General features: G+C 38.1%; 1 protein-coding gene across 1 annotated transcript in view; it reads left to right on the top strand.

Annotated features, from left to right (window-relative positions):
* Window positions 1-18,059, top strand: part of ZFHX4 (zinc finger homeobox 4) — a 150,250-nt gene that overhangs the window by 2,780 nt on the left and 129,411 nt on the right. The window lies entirely within an intron of this gene.

Raw genomic sequence — 18,059 nt, 5'->3', positions numbered from 1 at the left:
TGGATGGAAGAGGTAGTGAGAAGCCTTTGCAGCCCTGCCTGTTGTTGGTTAGATTGAGGCAGAGACTTGGCTGCGATTGGGACGCGACTGTGACATGGGCATCGATCGCTTCCATTGAGAGCAATGCAAAAACACAGCCTGGGTATGTAACACTCTCAGTGCCATCAACACTTGTTTTACTTTATATTTACTGGCAAAACTGACAGAACCATCCGGAGTGCTTTTCTTTGAAATAAGGAATACAAACATTTGGATGGGAAGGTGCACAAAGAAGATCGTGGAAATAAACGGGGGGTTGAAGGTTGGGGGGTGTGTGGGGGGGAAGAGCCTTAATCATCATTGCTCCACTTCCTATTCAACTGCCTGTATTTAAGGAGTTTCTGTCTTTTCTCTGCTGGGGGATCCTACTAAACTGGTTGAAATGAAAAAAATCAGACTATCAACCTTGAGCGACTATCTGCTAGTTTTCAGGGTTTGCGGTTTCAGCCGGTAGGAAGGCACACAAAATAAAAGATGGCTAGCCAGCTGTTTTAACCTCTTGCACCTGGCTCCAGAGCTGAGGCTCACCAGGATTATTCAGTTATTCGTGTTATCTGTGCTTGAATATTTATAGTGTACGATCTGGAGATCCACACAGTGCATTGTAGCATCTCTTTATCCTTTAGTCGTGGGCTTTTTGGACTTTGCCAACATAAACATGTATTCAATAGTTTTCATTTTTATGATAATGAACATAGAGGGTCAGTGAAATATAGAGGGAAAAGTCGTAAATCTGCAAAAGTGAAACCTACCCAAGGAACAAAGAAAGGTCAGGTAAACCATCTCTGTAAGTCACAGTAATAGTACCTGCTGTTTGGTTTATGCAGTGATACTGCCTTATTATTGTCTAAAATGGAACTTATCCGCTAGATCAAGTTAAAACTAAAGGAAAGCTGTGGAGATGGCAAACGACATTGCGTGCATCTTTCAGAATAGGGCGACAGATGTGTTCCTTGATTTTTGAATAGTTTTGGTTTATTTGTGAAGATAGTGCACCATGAAAGAACATATAAAGGGGTCTGAGAAAAATCACTGTTTAGTATTGCAGAATTTACTGCTTCCATTCTGACCATGAGCCTAAATTTACACAATGAAATTTGATTATCTCTAATAACAATATTAGATCCTGCACTGGATGGATGAGAATTGAGGTGGTTTTGTTGATTGCAAGGGTTTAATGTTGCATTTCAGAATCTGATGTGGTTTAGCCTCCCTTCCATTAACTGGAAAACCCCTGAGGTTTTACAATTATTTCTTAAAGATAATACATTTAAGATTGCATTGGTAGGCTGAAGAAAAGTCATAAAGGCAAGAAGGGAAGCCCTTAATAACTCTTGAGATTCAGACATGTTCAGCAGTTAGATTGGCTCTGACTTCACCAAGGGTCGACAATGTGTCATTTCCATGAAGCCAAATTGCCCTCTGCCTATATGATATTAATGTGCAAATCAATATTTCAGGGATTAAATTTCCCTTCTTCATTTTTTATGGTTTCTACCTCAATAAGTCTCAAGTCTATTAGAAGAGGCTGGATGATTTAAAATCTTTCACTGCAGAATGGCTTGTCGTAGCCTTGTTTCACAGACCGTTTTTTGGATTTTCGTTATAAAAGACTAAAGGCATTCCAAAGAAGTTGATAGTCAATATAGGGACATGCTCACTGTTGTAAAGCCCTTGTTCGATTAAGATCTAAAAAGGTATTGAAAATATAATATATATGCTTATATAATATATATACATTCTACTGCTTTAAAAATATTGTGTTAATCACCTATTGATTTATTTCAAAATCAATTGAAGCTCCTTTCTTATTAGTGATTTGTTCAGCATTCTTCAGCCTTGTTGTTAATTTTCTTAAGCAGCATGCATGAATTAATCTGCTGGTAGAATGTGTTTTGGTGCTTTTCTGAAGCATATTTGAACCCAGGCATTTTTACCTATTTAAGCTAAGTGGTGTGAACAGTTTAGTATTGTGGGGGAGCCAGGAGACTTCAGGTTCATCATTGTTTTAATGAAGCCAAGGGGCGTTTTTGCAAATATTTTATAATTTATGCTCATATGCTTATCAGTAATGTTTATTGAGAGTTTCCATTGAATATTCAGGATCATTTAAAAATTAAAATGGAGCTATCTGATCTGGAAGGAAACAATACATGACAGAAAACTGAAGTCAAAATATAAGGTTGTGACTTTATCACATAATCTTGGGAAGGCCCTACTGTCTATCATTTAGTGTTGTTTTATAGTCTTAGACCATCTGGACTAGGTTCCGCACAGCTGCATGAATTTCATATGTGATAGAACATTTTTTCCATTCAGTGTGAAATGTTCCTTCCTAAAAACGTACACCAGACTCGCTTAATTTGGTCTGCTAAAAGAAATGCACATGAAAAAGGACAAAAGGCTCTTTAATCTCTGCAAGCTGTTTGTTTTTCTTCAAGATTCCTGTCTGTTTGGGTTTGAAAAGTCATGTTTATTGAACAGATGATTCTGAGGTGTGACATTAAGATAATATATGATTTTTGTGCTAGTTTCTGCTCTCCTAGTTAATTTGCAGATCTACTTTTTATGCCTGTCAAAACACAGTTAATCTATTCTTATTTACAATTAATCTCAATAAAATTAATCTTAACTATGCCTTAGTCAGTAGCTTAAAATATCTAATTATATTCAATTAACTGCTGTCATAGTAATTAACACTGCTTAATTGCCTCTGCATATATTTATGTAAAGCTCATTAGTTACTGCTTGCTCTTTTTTCCTTTTCTCATTCCCATTTCTGTGGATCTAAGAGCACTGACATAAAACCTAGTCTAGTTTTTGGCAATTTGGGTCTTGAAGACCTGTGACAATGGCAATACATGTGTTTGTGACCCGTTAGGTGGGTAAATATTTGTGTTTTCATATGCAAAAAAGGTCGCCAGACCTGGGTCTCTAAAGTACTTCCAGTCCAGCTCCCTCCACCTCTCGGCCTTTCTCCTACCCCACCACATACAAAAATGTTTTCTAGCCTGTTGATAGAAATATGAGAAGCCAGGTTAAGCTTTGTGTTTATAAATGAAGAGCTTTTCTGCATCTGCCTTGGGGCTGTACCCAGAAGGCAGAGCCTTGCTACTCCAGATTCATTCAAAGGGTTAAAGACTTGGCCAAGGTTCAAACTGAGAAGCGCCCAGGGAAAGTGCATGTGAATATGTACAAGTTTCATGTAATTAGTGCTTAATTATATTAACATATGCAAATTGTCAACTTAGGAGCTTGTTGAGCTGGCAAAGATCAGCCAGGCACAATTGCTGTATTGTTCTGAAACAATAATGGATTTCAAGTTGGATTGTGAAAACACATAACTAGCTATCTAATTTAACTCATACCATGGTGAAATTTCATTAGTCTCCATGGAGACTGGTTTAATTGTGCTGACTAATGTTCTGGGCTGCAGAGTGTCCTAAAAAGAAAGCGTTGTTTGCCTAATCCACCTTACAATGACACTTGTTTGTACATGTTTCCCTTGTGTGAGAATTTGCATATGCAAATAAATAGTTTCTCTGCCCCATTTGTCATGGCTGTTCATTACCCATGAAGAGGACATTGTTACTAGGCTGTTACTGAGTCTCCCAAGACAGGATAGTGTCAACCAGTCCAGCCACATTCTTTCATAATTTGTTTCTGATTAATAGACCAGAGTGAGGCTCATTCTATTCAGGCCTCTGCAAAGGGAAGGTCAGTTCTGTCACTGAAAAGAGTTTCCGCAGCAACTGAAGTTTTTTTCTCTCCCTCCCCCTCCCCCTCGTGCTTTGGCTAAAATAATCATATTTAAAATAATGTATTCTTGCTCTAAGGAATACCGCCACTAATAATCTCTAGTTTCCTAAAGCAAAAGATAGGAAAATAAAGGAGATTCTGGTATTGGAATATTAATCCTGTTTTTGACAGAAAGGTAAACTGATATAATTGCTTTTCAGTCGAAGGAATGGGGGTTTATACAAGTGTGAAAGCATCGGAAAAGGATTAGCATTTTTTTGCATAATGAAAAGCTCTGTTGAATAGGGCACTGAATGGTTGACTGAATGACTGAGATGAAAGGAAGATGAAAATGCAGGCTCCTCTTTCTTTATGCCTATGTTCAGCTCTCCCTAAAGTTATGTTTGTCCAAGGCTTGAGAAAACAAGCAGAAGCTCAGATTTTAGCAAATTGCTAAGGTGCCCTGAATTTACATCATCATGTGAAGTAACACGTATGAGAGTAGTGCAGCGAAAGGATAAGAAACACAGGTTTGTATGGAGGGGAGCTCCAGGAACATGACAGGCAAACCAAATATTGACTATTGGGTATCAAGGATTCCCAGCACTTTGCTTGGGGAAAAGAAAGAGGGAGGACAGGGGCCGGCAGGGAGGGAGGGAGCTTCTTTAAAAGTGGCCAATGGAAATTATGCATCAACACATAATAATCTAATGAAAGTTTGGTATTCAAGGAAGCAGGGCTTATTCAATATCTGTTTTAATTATTAAACTGTTTCTCCTTTGGAAAAAGTTATGAATTCTGACTCAGTGCTAAGTGTTTAAGTGGTATAGGAGCCTTGCTGGGGAAAAAATTACTCTCTTTGCTTGCCTTTGAAAACAGAGAAAGCTTACCGAAATAGCAATTGATACATGCACAGAAGGAGCGGGGTGTTCAGTGTGACTGTGTCAGCGTACTCCGGTTGTTTAAAATATTTGGATTCCTGTAGATTCAGGTGGCGAGAAGGGCCCTGGCCTCCTCCTGCAATCAGTGCTGGCCCCCTCTGCCTCCAGCCAGCACAGGATCAGGCCCCCAGCCAGGGCTGCAACTGGTTAGCTGTTGACAATGTGATCAGTGCTTCTAATTATGTTCTCTCAACAGTAATTAGGGCAGTTAAAATACCATAAGTGTTGAGCCACTTTTGAAAGTGGGAAGTGGTTCTTTTGTACGTATGTAAATCAAATGCAGTGTGAATAATTATTTGTATGTGTGCATATTAAATAGGCTCCCTTTTTTATCAGGTCAACATAATTACCGATTTAGACCTACTGTGGAAAACTCTTGGTAGTCAGACTAAATATTAACTTGTTTCGGGGATTTTTTTTCCAGATTGCAGAACATTTATTTGTAAATACTTGTTAGTTCAGTGTTTGGCTTGATCTGATAATATTTAAACACTGGAGATGCCTCTAAGAAATTAGGATTGCTTATGGATAAATGAACCAAAACTGTAAATGCAGAAAGTGCTTGAGAAGAATAGTCACAAAAATTCTCTTTTTTCAAAGATAAAGACCTTCTGGAGGTTTTAGAATGTTTTGCTGCTTACTTTATGAAATTTCTTAAAACTTCTTTGAAAGGAATATGCTTAGGGTATATCTTTCAGTCTGGGAAGAGCTTATTAGTGTATTTCTATGAGAAAAATGTGCTAATTAAAAAAATAAATTAATTTATATTTTAAAATATTGTTAACCAAGCACCATGTGTTGTCTCTGGCAAGGTTCCAGCCACTGTAGAACTGGATAACACATGGGTTAATAATAACTTATGTGATGTCTGCATTCTTTCTGAATGGGCAGAAACCCAGCACACCGAGATTCTGAGACTGAGGATTTTAAAGAATAAGATATAACACAAAATACGTTTATGTGGACAGATGCACAGATAGGAGGAACTAAGACATATATGAGCTCCTTTTACCGAATAGGTGTAATAAACCAAGTAGGTCTTGTTCGGTAGTTGAGATTTGTTGTTGTTTTTGAAAGGGATAATAAACACATTTATTGATAGCAGGGTTTTGCAGTCCTGTAGAGATAAACTTGTTTTGCATAAGTAAAAGCAGGAAGTTTAGTCTACAATACAGGTCACTCCATTCCTTTTTAATAGTCACTCTATAGCAGTTTTATACCAATATTTTCGTTATTATTGTAACTTTCGCCGTATTCTAAACTAACCAGAAAAGTTTGCGCCAGACTGGAATATGGCAGACTTTTTGAGGAATTAAGTTTTCAGCTGAAAAAAAATATTCTGAGGAATGGTTAACTAAGTTACATGGTCAAAATAAAAGTTTCCTGTATCAAGACACTCTGTTTTATGTTCACATTACTAAGAATTGGCTTTCAATTAAAGAAAAGAAAAAGGAGAAAGAGATATATATTTAGATTGTAATTTGTCTGAATTATATTTAATTTGCTTCTTTATATTTTTGAGAAAAATTTTAAAGACGCACACAGAAGCTGAGATCTCTTTACAGACAAATCTGGCAGACTCTTAATATTCACAGTGATCTGATCAGTTATCCCAGCTCCTAAGAAGGCGTTATAGTCCTTCAGGTCAATAGTTCACAAACTAAAGGCTGTATGTACGTGAAAGACCATGGTGACTCTGAAAACAAACGCTCCCCGTATAGGCTGCAGCAGTATCTGCAGAACAAGCAATGTGCACACTAGATATACATTTAAAACTGTATTTAAATAGACAAACATTCTGTTTCTGCAACAAAGAAATACGTACAAAAGGCCTGTCTTGGTGTATGCCTATGACACTTAAAACCAAAAGAACTAGATTCTTCCCATTCACCCCAAACAAAATCAACAACTACTGCCCTGAAACTAGAGGAATACTATGGGTGTAAAACTGGCAAGACAGACAGTTTTGATATTAGTGGAAAAAAAAAATCAGGCCTGTAGTTACCCCTTGACAGTAATCCCATAAAATCAAATGCGAAAGGCTTCCTCTCCTCCTTTTGTACTACTATTTCCATTTTTAAGGAAGGCACCAGAAGGTCTGTAAGTAAGAGATTTTCCAGAGAGGCTGAGGGGGGTCAATTCTCTTCCTTTTACCAGGTAACAGCAGAGCTGAGGGTCTGTGAGAGGCTGATGCTGAAGGCTTGCTCCTCCCTGTTTTGACACTGAGGCTGCCTTATAAATTCACTTAATCTGAGATGACAAGGCACCTGTCACTGGTAGTGCTCCAGTGTTTGGGGCACTGATGGAAACCTGGAATAATCCCAGTTGTTTCCATACATGTCCCAGAAGATGGTAGTGTAGCAGATAAGAATAATCTCTTTTTCATGGCGAAAACATTACTTCTGTCTGTCTGTGGGGGATGGTCCTTTGATTTTTTGGTATTCAGAGAACCAGAGCTTTCATAACAAGAGAGGGGAAAAAATATATATATCCTTGGATTTGCCAGATGTTACGTGATGTTTTCAAATGCAGGTGGTTTGCCTGTTTGAGAAACTATGGCTGTGCACCTTTGATTAAGATTCTCCTTGTTTACCCCCTAACACTTCCCATGCCTTCCCCACTCCAGGAAATAAGGTTCTGAGTGAAAAGCAACTCCTTAAACAGGGAATTTTTTCCTGTGGGTTTTACTTTTCTGGTGTGTTTTTTTTTTTTTTTTTTTTTTTTTAATTGAAATATGGTTATTGATTTTGTTTACAGCACCAAGGGTTTAAATTAAAAAAAAATCTAACATTTCTAAAATAAATTATTTAGTTGTAGGGCATATGTTATCCCTTAATCTCTCAGTTCCTTTGAGTTTTCACAAACTGTTCACAAAAGAAAAAAATTTCTTTGCAATTGCAGTGCAGTTATCTCTGGGGTGGGAAGTGCCACCCCATGCACACAAAACCACGAGCCAGTCTGCTAAAACAAAGCAATGTGCTTTGGGACTTGTTCCAGCAGGAGCAACCTATTTTTGTAGGGAAGAAAAAATCCGATTTCTCACTGAGTCGTCTGCCAGTGCACTGGGACAGACATTTCGGTTCCAGTGAAAAGCATCACTGGAGTTTCAAGTCCTAACTGGTCTGGCCCGTGGATTTCTCTCTCACTCGATGGGTGGTTTCTGCAGTATTTTTGCAGTTTCCAGTTTTGACTGAGGGCCTGTTCCAAAGTCCAGAGCCACCTCATCGATTTCCCCAGGTTTGGATCAGGCCCTCACAAAGAAGAGCGTCATCTGCGGAGGCACCCGCCGCAATTCCGGCAGCGGCAGGTCAGCGCTGCCAGGCAGCCGCCCCCCGGCCCCGGGGGTAACGCTCGCTGAAATCACAGCCTTTTCCCAAGTGGGTGGAAAGGCAACAAGAGACTGCAGAGTGTAAAAATGTTAGTATTTAAATATAGCAGAAACCGGGAGCCTGACAATAACTCAGCTACTACGGAGTCAATTCAGCCATCTGGAGATGGTGACATGTCAAAAAGGGGGGGGGGGGGGGTAGGGGGCAGAGGGAAGAAGAGGCATTGTGAGGGAGAGTACTTAAAAATGAAGAATTTCATTCCATGTTGGAATCTATTCTCCATGCAGGATACAGCTTTCATGTTGAGCTGCATAGCTCTCGGGAGTGGTTTTGTGCATCAAAGACGTACATACTGAAACACCTAGTGTCATGCCACAGCTGGATTCTAATGTTCCCAGACCAGATTTGTTTGGGCCAGCAAAGAGTCTACTGTTGAAATTAGTTTTATTTTCAATGTTATTATTATTTAAAAATAGATTTTGAAGCTGCTTGAATTTTTAAAGCACATTCAGTGGTAATGATTTATAAACATTCCTGATTTCAGCTGTAGCTGTACAGAAGGGCTGAATCTGCTCTCAGCATATTTTTTACATGATTTTAATAATTGGAGGCAAATACACTGCATATCTTTTAGGTTCATTTAAAAATCTATGCAATTTAAACAAATGCTGAATTGTGTCATGGTTTGTCTGGGAACTACTTAGGCTGCACAGCATAATAATATTTTATTAGCTGTCATTTGTTTTAAAGGAAGAAAATGGTGATTTTTATGTTGTGTGTTATGTGAAAACTTGGCACTGAAACAGGACAGTCCCCAAATCTGAATTTCTTAAAAATGTGGGACAGTAGTTGCCCAAAAGGTGAAGACTTGAGAAAAATTGGGGTAGGTCATTTCTTTCCTGAAATGAAGCAGGGTACAGATTAGGAGCCATTAAGGTTTGCCAGGAGTTGCTGGTCATAGAAGCCTGTTTAAGTGCTCACTGTCAACAAGGAAATCATGGGCAGCACTTAAAGTGGCTCACCTCTGATTTATTCATAAACCTCACACGAGCACTTGGCTTTGTTCTTGCTCTGGTAAGGGGGAACTGATGCCAATAAGAACAGGAATAAAGAGCTTCTTGCATGGTCCAAAAGTGAATAGCACTTTATCTCAAAGCATGACCTCCATTCCCAAGATCTGTTGTGTTACAGTTGACTCTGCTAGATGTGTATTCTCAGATGAATTGCTAGAATGCCTTACAACAAATATATACTTTGTAAAGCCTCTAGATGTAACAAGAACCGTGTAACTGGAACTTAGGTTCTAACTTGACAGAAAGGTTGTGGTATTCATAGGGAGCTGAGCGATTTCCGTTTCAGACAGTGCTTTATGTTGGTGTTTTTAATGTGAGTCAGAAAACAGTGTGATTATGTGGCTGTGATTCAAATGAAAATTTTGTATTCTTTAAGGGATTTATTTGAGAAACATATTTTGATAAGAGCAGACGCACAGAATGTGAAGTGATTCAGAGACTAAAAAGGAAAAAAAAAGTTGAATTTGTTTTTAGACATATTTGATGGCTGCTGCTATATTTTTGTTTCTCTAAAAAAGGCAAAGTAATGCTCACAGTCCGCAATGGGGGAAGGGACCTTTCGAAGACGGTCAACTGCCATGTTTGCACTGGGGCAGAGGTTGAGTACAGTTACTTAAATCCCCAGAGAAACATTTAGTTAACGCTAGACTCTTTCTGATCCCGTCCGAGTCTGGTTTTCTTTCCTGCTTTTTAATGAAGTTTGTTTGTTGCTGTGTTTAGGTTACGTTTTTGAACTCACTTGCATTTTCACAACAGATTTGACCAAAAGAGTCATAATGGAAGACAGTGATGAGAGTTAATGATACGTCTTTGATAAAGCAGTCCTCGTGTGCAATCTGATCACAGCCATCAGCTCATTTGTCATGGCTGAAGTGAAAATGTCAGGACCAATGAGTGTATCAGTGCTGAAGGGGGCGAAAGGGCTTTTGGAGACACTTTTGTGCTGGGAGTGGGCCATAGCTTAGATGCAGCTCTAGGGAAATACTGGGATTAGCCAACTCTGTGCACAAATCCCTAGCATAACAGAATTAGTTGGGAAAATGAGGTTTGTTAGGGGAAAAAAAAAATCTGTAGAACTGCTCTAGGCTTCAGCCCAGGAACTATGAAAAGCAGTAAAGCATTTTATTAAAATAATTTTAGCAATGTGAACGTGTGCACATTCCAGTGAAAATCACCACTGGTAGCCAGCATACTAACACAACCCATCCTAATGCATTTTGCATATGTATGAGGGTTTCCTTCTAAAATAATGATTTTAAAAAAAAAGTGCTTTAAAAAAATTACAGTGTATACAATCTTAAAAGAAGATTTTCTGAATTTGAAACAGTGGAAATTTATGCAAAATTAAAATATGGACGGATGGTGATGATCTTTTTGCATGTGTTCGTTCAAATAAAATATAAGGATAGTCTCCCTGCTGTAGACACTTCTTTACTCAGGGGGTTATTCATAATATAAGAACATACTGATTGCCAAACTGAGGTTTTGTGGTGGCCAGTCTTTTCTCTCTTTGACTAGTCTGTGCAAAATGCTTCTGAAGAATATCACAGTAGGCAGATGTAGGATAACCTATTGTATATGCCTGCCTTAGTAAGATTGCAAATGCAAATTTTTCAGACCTCTGAAAAACAAGATTTAATATCCCTTACAATTTATGTTTTTTGTTTTGTTCACATTCATTACAATAACTCTGGATAATTTTGGCAGCCAACTTCCATTCTTTTTTTAAAATCTTGGTAGATTCATGGTTTCAGTGGTATCTTTCGGCAATGAATCCTACTGTCTAACCCCTTTGCTCCTCTGATCATCAGGTTTTAATTTGTCACAGCTTAGCTTTCTTGGAAACCTGCTACTTGTCTGCTGGAAAGCTTTGTCTTGCTTCCTGTTACATACCTAGGAAGAGCACGGTGCTTTTCCCACTGCGTTGTCCATAGAAATGCTGAAGAGATCTTGATTTCTTTGAGGTCGGGATCCTTCTTGCCAGACTTCCTTCAGCTGATGTGGAACAGTGTAGGTATTTAACCGGGTAATCCCACTACCTGCACTATGCCAGCCCAGGAGGAATGAGTGGGAGTGAGTTATTCCATCTCCAGTGCACGGAGCAGTTACTGAGAATTGTCCGGATACTAGATTTGTGTAGCTAATAGTCCATTGGGCTACAGCAATTAATAATGGCTATTTACCTGCTTTGCTGTGTACCCTGTGTGTTTGATACTGCAGAACTGGGGGGTGTTTTAACTTCCCAGATCTGCGCTGAGGGTATTCAGCAGGCTGTCAGCGCTGGGCTGAGAGCAGTTTTTCGTTTTGTTTGGTGTTGCTGTTAAAGGTGCTGCTGCAAGTTTATCATCTTTCCTTTGGTTTTATTGGGAGATTGAGAAAAAAAAACCCTGTTATTGCCTCCATTGTATCACCGGAAGGCCTTCGAGCAGGAGCAGCGCGTGGCGGTGGCAGCACTGGCACTCACCGTGCTCTGGATTATTCACGCGGCCACGTTGCTGCTGTGCCATGCACGGCGCTCATCCATGGTGCGAATCTCTCACTTCCTATTTCTCTCCCAAATCTTGGGCATAAGTTTGGGAGCAGGCAGAGCTGGTGCACATGCGGATTGGAGGGGGTGGAGAGGAGGGGATGCGTGGCAGAGCCTTAGGCTGTGGCTCAGGTACCAGGCAATTGCCTCTGGTAAGCCCAGGCTTCCTCGCAGCAGGCTTGCAGCTAGCATGTGAAACCAGCTCTTGTGGTCATGGGCTTCAAGCCCGCGGTCCTTCTGGGCCTTCTCATGCTGTGAATGTGGCCACAGGGACTAAAGATACCAGGTAACCTTGAGTCTGGCATAAAAATGTGTAATAAAGCTGCAGCCACCAGTCTTTAAACCCCAAACACTTCCCTGTTTATGGGTGTCAGTATGAGTGGCAGCAGTAAAGTAATTTATTTAATCTAACTAGTACTTATCTTTGTTACGAGTCGCCTGCAGATTTCTTCCATTTCGTGTACAGTGGATTGTCCTTTTTCAGATAATGTGCTTGTACAACCTTTTTTTTTGTTTAATGCTATTGATTTACAATACTGAAGTGATATATCTGATACCTGTTTCCTGCACTTTGACTGTACATAGTCAAAGAAGCTGATGGGATTCTTCCCTCCCTTCCACAAGCCTTTAGCTGTTTTAAATGTATAATTATAATTGCATGTCATTTGATAGCTGCACTAATTGCTGCCAACCATTGTCTGTTTGCACTTAATGCTGAAACCTGATCAACATCCTGCTTTGGTTGATGTTTGGTGGTAAACTTTAATTAACTCTTATTGCATTGAAGAAGAGCTCAGTCTCTGTGCTAACTAATCATTTACCTTCATTATGTCCTGACAGCTCCACTTGTTCCTGGTACTAATAGATACACCAGTCAGTAAATAAACCTGCAAACCTTCATGCCTTCAAGTTGTTCCTCATTGATATTTTGTTGCTTAAAGTATAGTGGCGTAAAGATAATTATTTCAGTTAGTTTTGTATCTCTTCTTTTCCAGACACTGATCTCAAATTGCCTTTTTCAAGCCAGACAATATAATTTTAATAGTAACTGTAGATTTAAGATAACATTATTCCTTCAGCATGGTTCCTATATACATGCATCTTTTGAATCAATACAATTAAGCTTGTCTCCTGTTGGAATTCTTGTAATTATTTTTCTTGAAATACTTTTCCTGTAATGATATTGAAGTTAAAGTAATCAGGTTACTGGCAGATCATGTAAAATTCAACTCAAAATTGCTGGCTGCTTGATTTTAATTTGTCTGACATCAAGTTTGTTTGAAAAGGGATAATATGTGGTTAAACCAAGGAGCTTATAATTATGGTTGACATTTGTTTGTTTATAATGAAATCTAATTAAAGTTCATACATTTTAAAACACCAAAGTTAATTACTGAATTGCTCACTTCACTTATGCACAGCAGTCAAATTAACTTGCAGAACAAAAAAATGACAAAAGACTATGCATAATAAAAACAAAATGCCCAGCTGATCTTGGCAATACAAAACAAATTTGCCATGATAATATTCTAGAAAAAAAGTGCTTTATTAATAACTACACTATTTAAAAACACATCCTGTATTTTCACTGACCAGGCTGACTTCAATACAGAGTAATGTTTAACATGATTTACAGTACCGCAGCTTTTTTTTTTTTTTTCCAGATGCATAATTAGAAGAGTCTTGCAGTCTTGTAAATCTGCTCAAAAGCAAGATTCTTTATATTTTTTTTCATCAAGACTCTTTCTGAACCTATCTGGAGTTGTGGTATCTCCCCGAGACCTGGATTGTTTGCTTGACTACCTGCCTCGTGGTAACTTTTTGAAAGATAATTGCAGCATTTTTAGCATGCAAGCAAAAAATTGCCGTGATGTTTATTTCACAGTTTGTTTTGAGACAACAGTGAGGTTAGGTGAATACTGTTGAGCCACTCTGACTCCGTAGTCATTATTTGTTACTTTTGCAATCCATTCTTACCTTGCAAATATGCTGACAGAGAGCACATCCAGACTTGAGTAAAATCACAAAGCTTCTGATAATTCACACTTTAGAAGATTATACTGTTCTATTTTACATCATTGAAGTATTTTTAGTATACTTACTTATGTTAATGTTACATTTTTGTTAATGAGACCTAAGTTTAATGAAGCAAAACCCTAGATTTCTGTAATTTTTTTCTTAAGAGCTGTGAATGCAAACGATCCCTTTCATAGTGTGCGAGAACAAGTGTCAGATCCAAGCAGCATTATTTTTCATGAAGATAATTAGGATTACTTTTCTAGCTGCTATTATTTAATTTAGTTTCATGTGAGTTTAAAACAACATCTAATGTAAACTAACTTTGGTCAGAGTTAAAGAGATTAAATGGTGAAAGCTTTACAGATTGGGAGTATTGACATATGAATAAACACAGTAAATATGATTTATTAATTCCTAAAATGATTGATGCAGTGAAGTTCTTTAAAGGAAAAAGGAATATGGATTCAATAGCTAAGCTTTATATTTAGTGGGATTATTAACTTGAACTTCCAAATTTAACAGGGGCTTGGGGAGTGAAACGGGAAACATGGGGGCTCTTTCGATTAATGGCATGCTTGTAAAATTGAGTGTAATTTACATAACTTTTCATAGTGTATATTGTGTGTGTTATAATACAGGATCTGATTGATTTGTAAATTAATATTTATTTAGTAAAAGAAAATCAAAGGGATTAAGCAGTCATCATTTTAACTCTAATCCTACTTTGCATAGATGAGACAAAGGGAGGTGATTAATGCTCTGATGTTCGCTGGGTCACTTTCATTCAGATGCACCTTTCTCCATAAAGAAAGAAAGGCAAAAAGTTGGTGCCTTCTCCTAGTATTGGCAAACAAGAGTTTTCTAGCAATACTTTACCTGATTAGGCCATTCTTCATCACCAATGAAGTAATCACTACAGAACCTGTGTCATGTGGTAAAAATATGGTATGAACGTGAGAATTAGAAGGGTAATTACAGTTCATGTTCTTGTCTCACACCAACGTGAGCTATTAATATTCAGTTAGAACAAATACATGCAAACTAGGGTGGCTGGAAAAAAAAAAGAAGCCAAATATGTTTGCAGAAGTAGCCTAAGACATAGGCCTATCTTGCATAATGATTACAGCATTTTCCTAAAACAACAAAACCAAACAACAACAAAAGAAACATATTGCACAGTAGCTTTGTCCAGCTGGGATTGCTGATCTTGCTTTTAAAAGGAGAACAGCTGCAGTGGTTTCATTAAAGCTGTGGAAAGAAGACAGGAGAGTAATGCAACAGTTCTTCACCATTACAATTAAATTAAAAATTCCAAAGCCTATAATAGCGTTATGGCCATTGTGTACACTTTCCCGTTGCTTCTTAGGGTAGAAAACAAAGAGGCAAATCCTGTCCTGACAGTGAAGGAGAGCTGATCAGCCTCAGGAGATTTCATTGTAAGAGTTTAAAAATCAGCTGGAATGATGTTCGGTATTAGCCTTTGTGGATAAGAGGAACATGAGAGAAAATAATCGAGTTGAACAGTACACTCAAGTTTGTCTTTTGCAAACTTTTCCATCCCCCCTCTTGTCCTTTCAGTGTACTGTTTTAGATGCATAATATATTTCGTTACATCCCTCTATTCAAACTTAATTACCTTCTCCCCTTTGTCGTGACATGGGCGGAAAGTTTTTGCCGTGTCAGGAGAGGTCGTCACACATTCTTTTGCAGTTCTCTTCATTAATTCCTTCTTGCAGAAGCATTTTCTATCGTGCTGGGAAGGTAGAAGGGTGTAATAGAAGAGCCCTGAAACATCAGCAGGAAGCTCTAAGCTGGTTAATGCAGTATAATTGTCTGGACATAGACTGGTCTTTGTTTGTGTGGTTCACTTCGAATCAGCTGTAATTAACTCCAGAGTGTTTCCAGATTGCCAGCAAAGAAAAATTACAGCTTTTCTGTTTTAAATTGGAAAGCTCACAAAGACATTAACTATGCAGATTGCTTTTGCTTTGATATATTTCTATCCCATAAGAAAAAGCTTATTTGGCTCTTTTATCCCCCTCCACCCAAAATGTGCTTTTGTTAAGTTATTTGATATAAGGTCTATTAGAGTTTAATGGCTACTTAATAGTTCAGTCTGAAAAATATTTTTCGTCAAATCATCAACTACTCTAACACTTTCATTTTTCTCAAGCTATTGTTTCTTAGAATGTTTTTTGTTTGCTTGGGGAGAAAGGGACTGGTGTGTTTGTTTTTCGCTACTGCACTGGGCCCAAGTTTCTGATACATGTCTAGATGGCTTTCTGTACAGGAGGATAAACTGCTGTGTGTCTTTTGCACCAAACAGGCTGAAATGAAAGACACCTCTGCATTACACTCACCCACCTTCTCTTTCCTGGCAGCTTTTAGCTTCAGGAAAAGAAAATATCCATAGTAATTATAGGACAGGTAGCTTACCTGTATTTGGGTATTTCAAACAAGTGATTGTGGGAAAATGGGCAATTTAAAATCTGTTCAACTCGTGGTCAGCTAAGTGCCTACCACACCCTGTTAAAAGGTACTGTGTACAGTAGTTTATAATTATGGATTGCAGCATGGGCTAAAACGAGAAGCAGTGTGAGCAAGTTTCTAGCTAATCTAATGCATCTAATAATACAGCGCTATACACAAAGGATCTGTCAGCAATTGATGCAAAAAAAGTCCAACCAAAATCTTTTTTTTTTTCTTCTTTCTTCTGAATTTAACAATAAGGAATTTAAGCCTCAATGTGGCTTTAGCAACCGAAGAAAAGAAGCTCTTGGTGTCTGCATAATACCACTTTGATGGATTTTTTCATCAGTCCTCTGTACGTGGCAACAAATAAACAAGTATAATTATACTTGTGAAGGCCTATTCATTGCTTTGTCAGGATTAGATATATGTGCAGTTTTCACACTGAGCCTCTCTTTTGTCTTTGCCTAACTCACTATGACATATTGATAGAGGATTTGGTATGGGGAAAAGGCCACAGCAGAGACAGTGATGACCTTTTGGAAACTTGATATAATTCAGGGATTTTTATTTATTTTCTTTTTCCATTTTTTTTTTCAAAAGATTTCTTTAACTTGTTACCAAATTCAGAGGCAAGTGTGCAACTTTTAACCCATTTTTACCAGAGAAAATGAAAAATCTAAACTGTTATGAGATGGCTAAAAAGCAGATGGGAATAAAAACAATAGGCTAAGAAGCCTCTTGGTCTTCTTTCCCAGCACTTAGCACTGTGGCTAACCTAGCATTCCTTTCCCATTATTCCATCCTCTTGATCAGATCACGTTCTTTTTAATCATTTCACAAACACTGTCTCACTGGACCGTAGAAGAAGGCTGGGACAATCTCAATTAAAAAACAGAGGTAAAACTGGCATTTGTGATTCTTTGTTCTAATGGGAACTCTGCATTTTAAATGCAGAGGAATTCTCCTATTGTTCAGAAAGCACCCCCTTTTCATTAGCAAATCTGGCTGTAGGTGGGTTTTTGTAATTTAGCTGAGCAGAGTTTAGAGCACAGTTTCTCCAGGAGGAAAGCAGAGGTTAGCAATTTAAGGTTTTCTGTATATTGGCCATTAGTTCTGAGAAAAGGATTTATGTGATCAAAGTTGGTGGCCTTGTGAATTACTGAGAGAACTTTAAATACTAAGCAGTGCGGCAGGTATGTATTTCTGTGAACTCAGCTGATAGCACTGGCAGAGATTTGATTTTTTTCTTGGTGTCTTAAGGCTGTACAGATACGTGCTTAATATATATCCATTTTGCTTTTTTTTTTTTTTTAATACTGTATGGTTTGCATTGTGGTTGCTTTTGTAAAGAGGATTGAAATCTGTTGTAGAGACTTCGTGGAAAAATGTTCTGAGGCAGTCTGTGTAAATTTTTTTCTGACTTTGTGAAACTTTGTTAAAACTGTCACAGAGAGTCCCCGGGGAGCGGATTATTTTTTATTTTTCAATACTGAAGATGCTGTAGCCTCTAATGGATGCATGTTCCATCATATGTTTTGTACAATCAGTAAATTATGCCAGCAATTTTTAATTCCTCATCAAGGTATAATGATTTCATCTACCTTATCTGATAGCAAACATGGCCACAAAGACTGTAAACAGTTCAAGTATGGAAATATACATTATGGTTTCTCTCTGTGCTGCTCGTCAGTTCAAAGATTTAGTATTTGTTTTAATTGGAATGAAATATACTCTTGTTTATACAATTGTGATCAGAGGGCTGATGTCATTGTTTAGTACTGATTAATACTGAAGTTATATAAGGGGACGACTATAAATATGCAGCTTATTTAAAAATGTTGATTAAGTAACAGAAAAGATGTTATGACACTTGTTACTGTGCTGGTTTTGTTTTTCACTTTGACTATGTGGTGGAAGGTTT

The sequence above is a fragment of the Chamaea fasciata genome, unplaced genomic scaffold (genome assembly GCF_029207755.1).
Source record: "Chamaea fasciata isolate MVZ Bird 193981 ecotype frontalis unplaced genomic scaffold, bChaFas1.0.hap1 SCAF_1, whole genome shotgun sequence".
NCBI lineage: Eukaryota > Metazoa > Chordata > Aves > Passeriformes > Sylviidae > Chamaea > Chamaea fasciata.
This window is presented reverse-complemented; position numbering and strand designations above follow the sequence as displayed.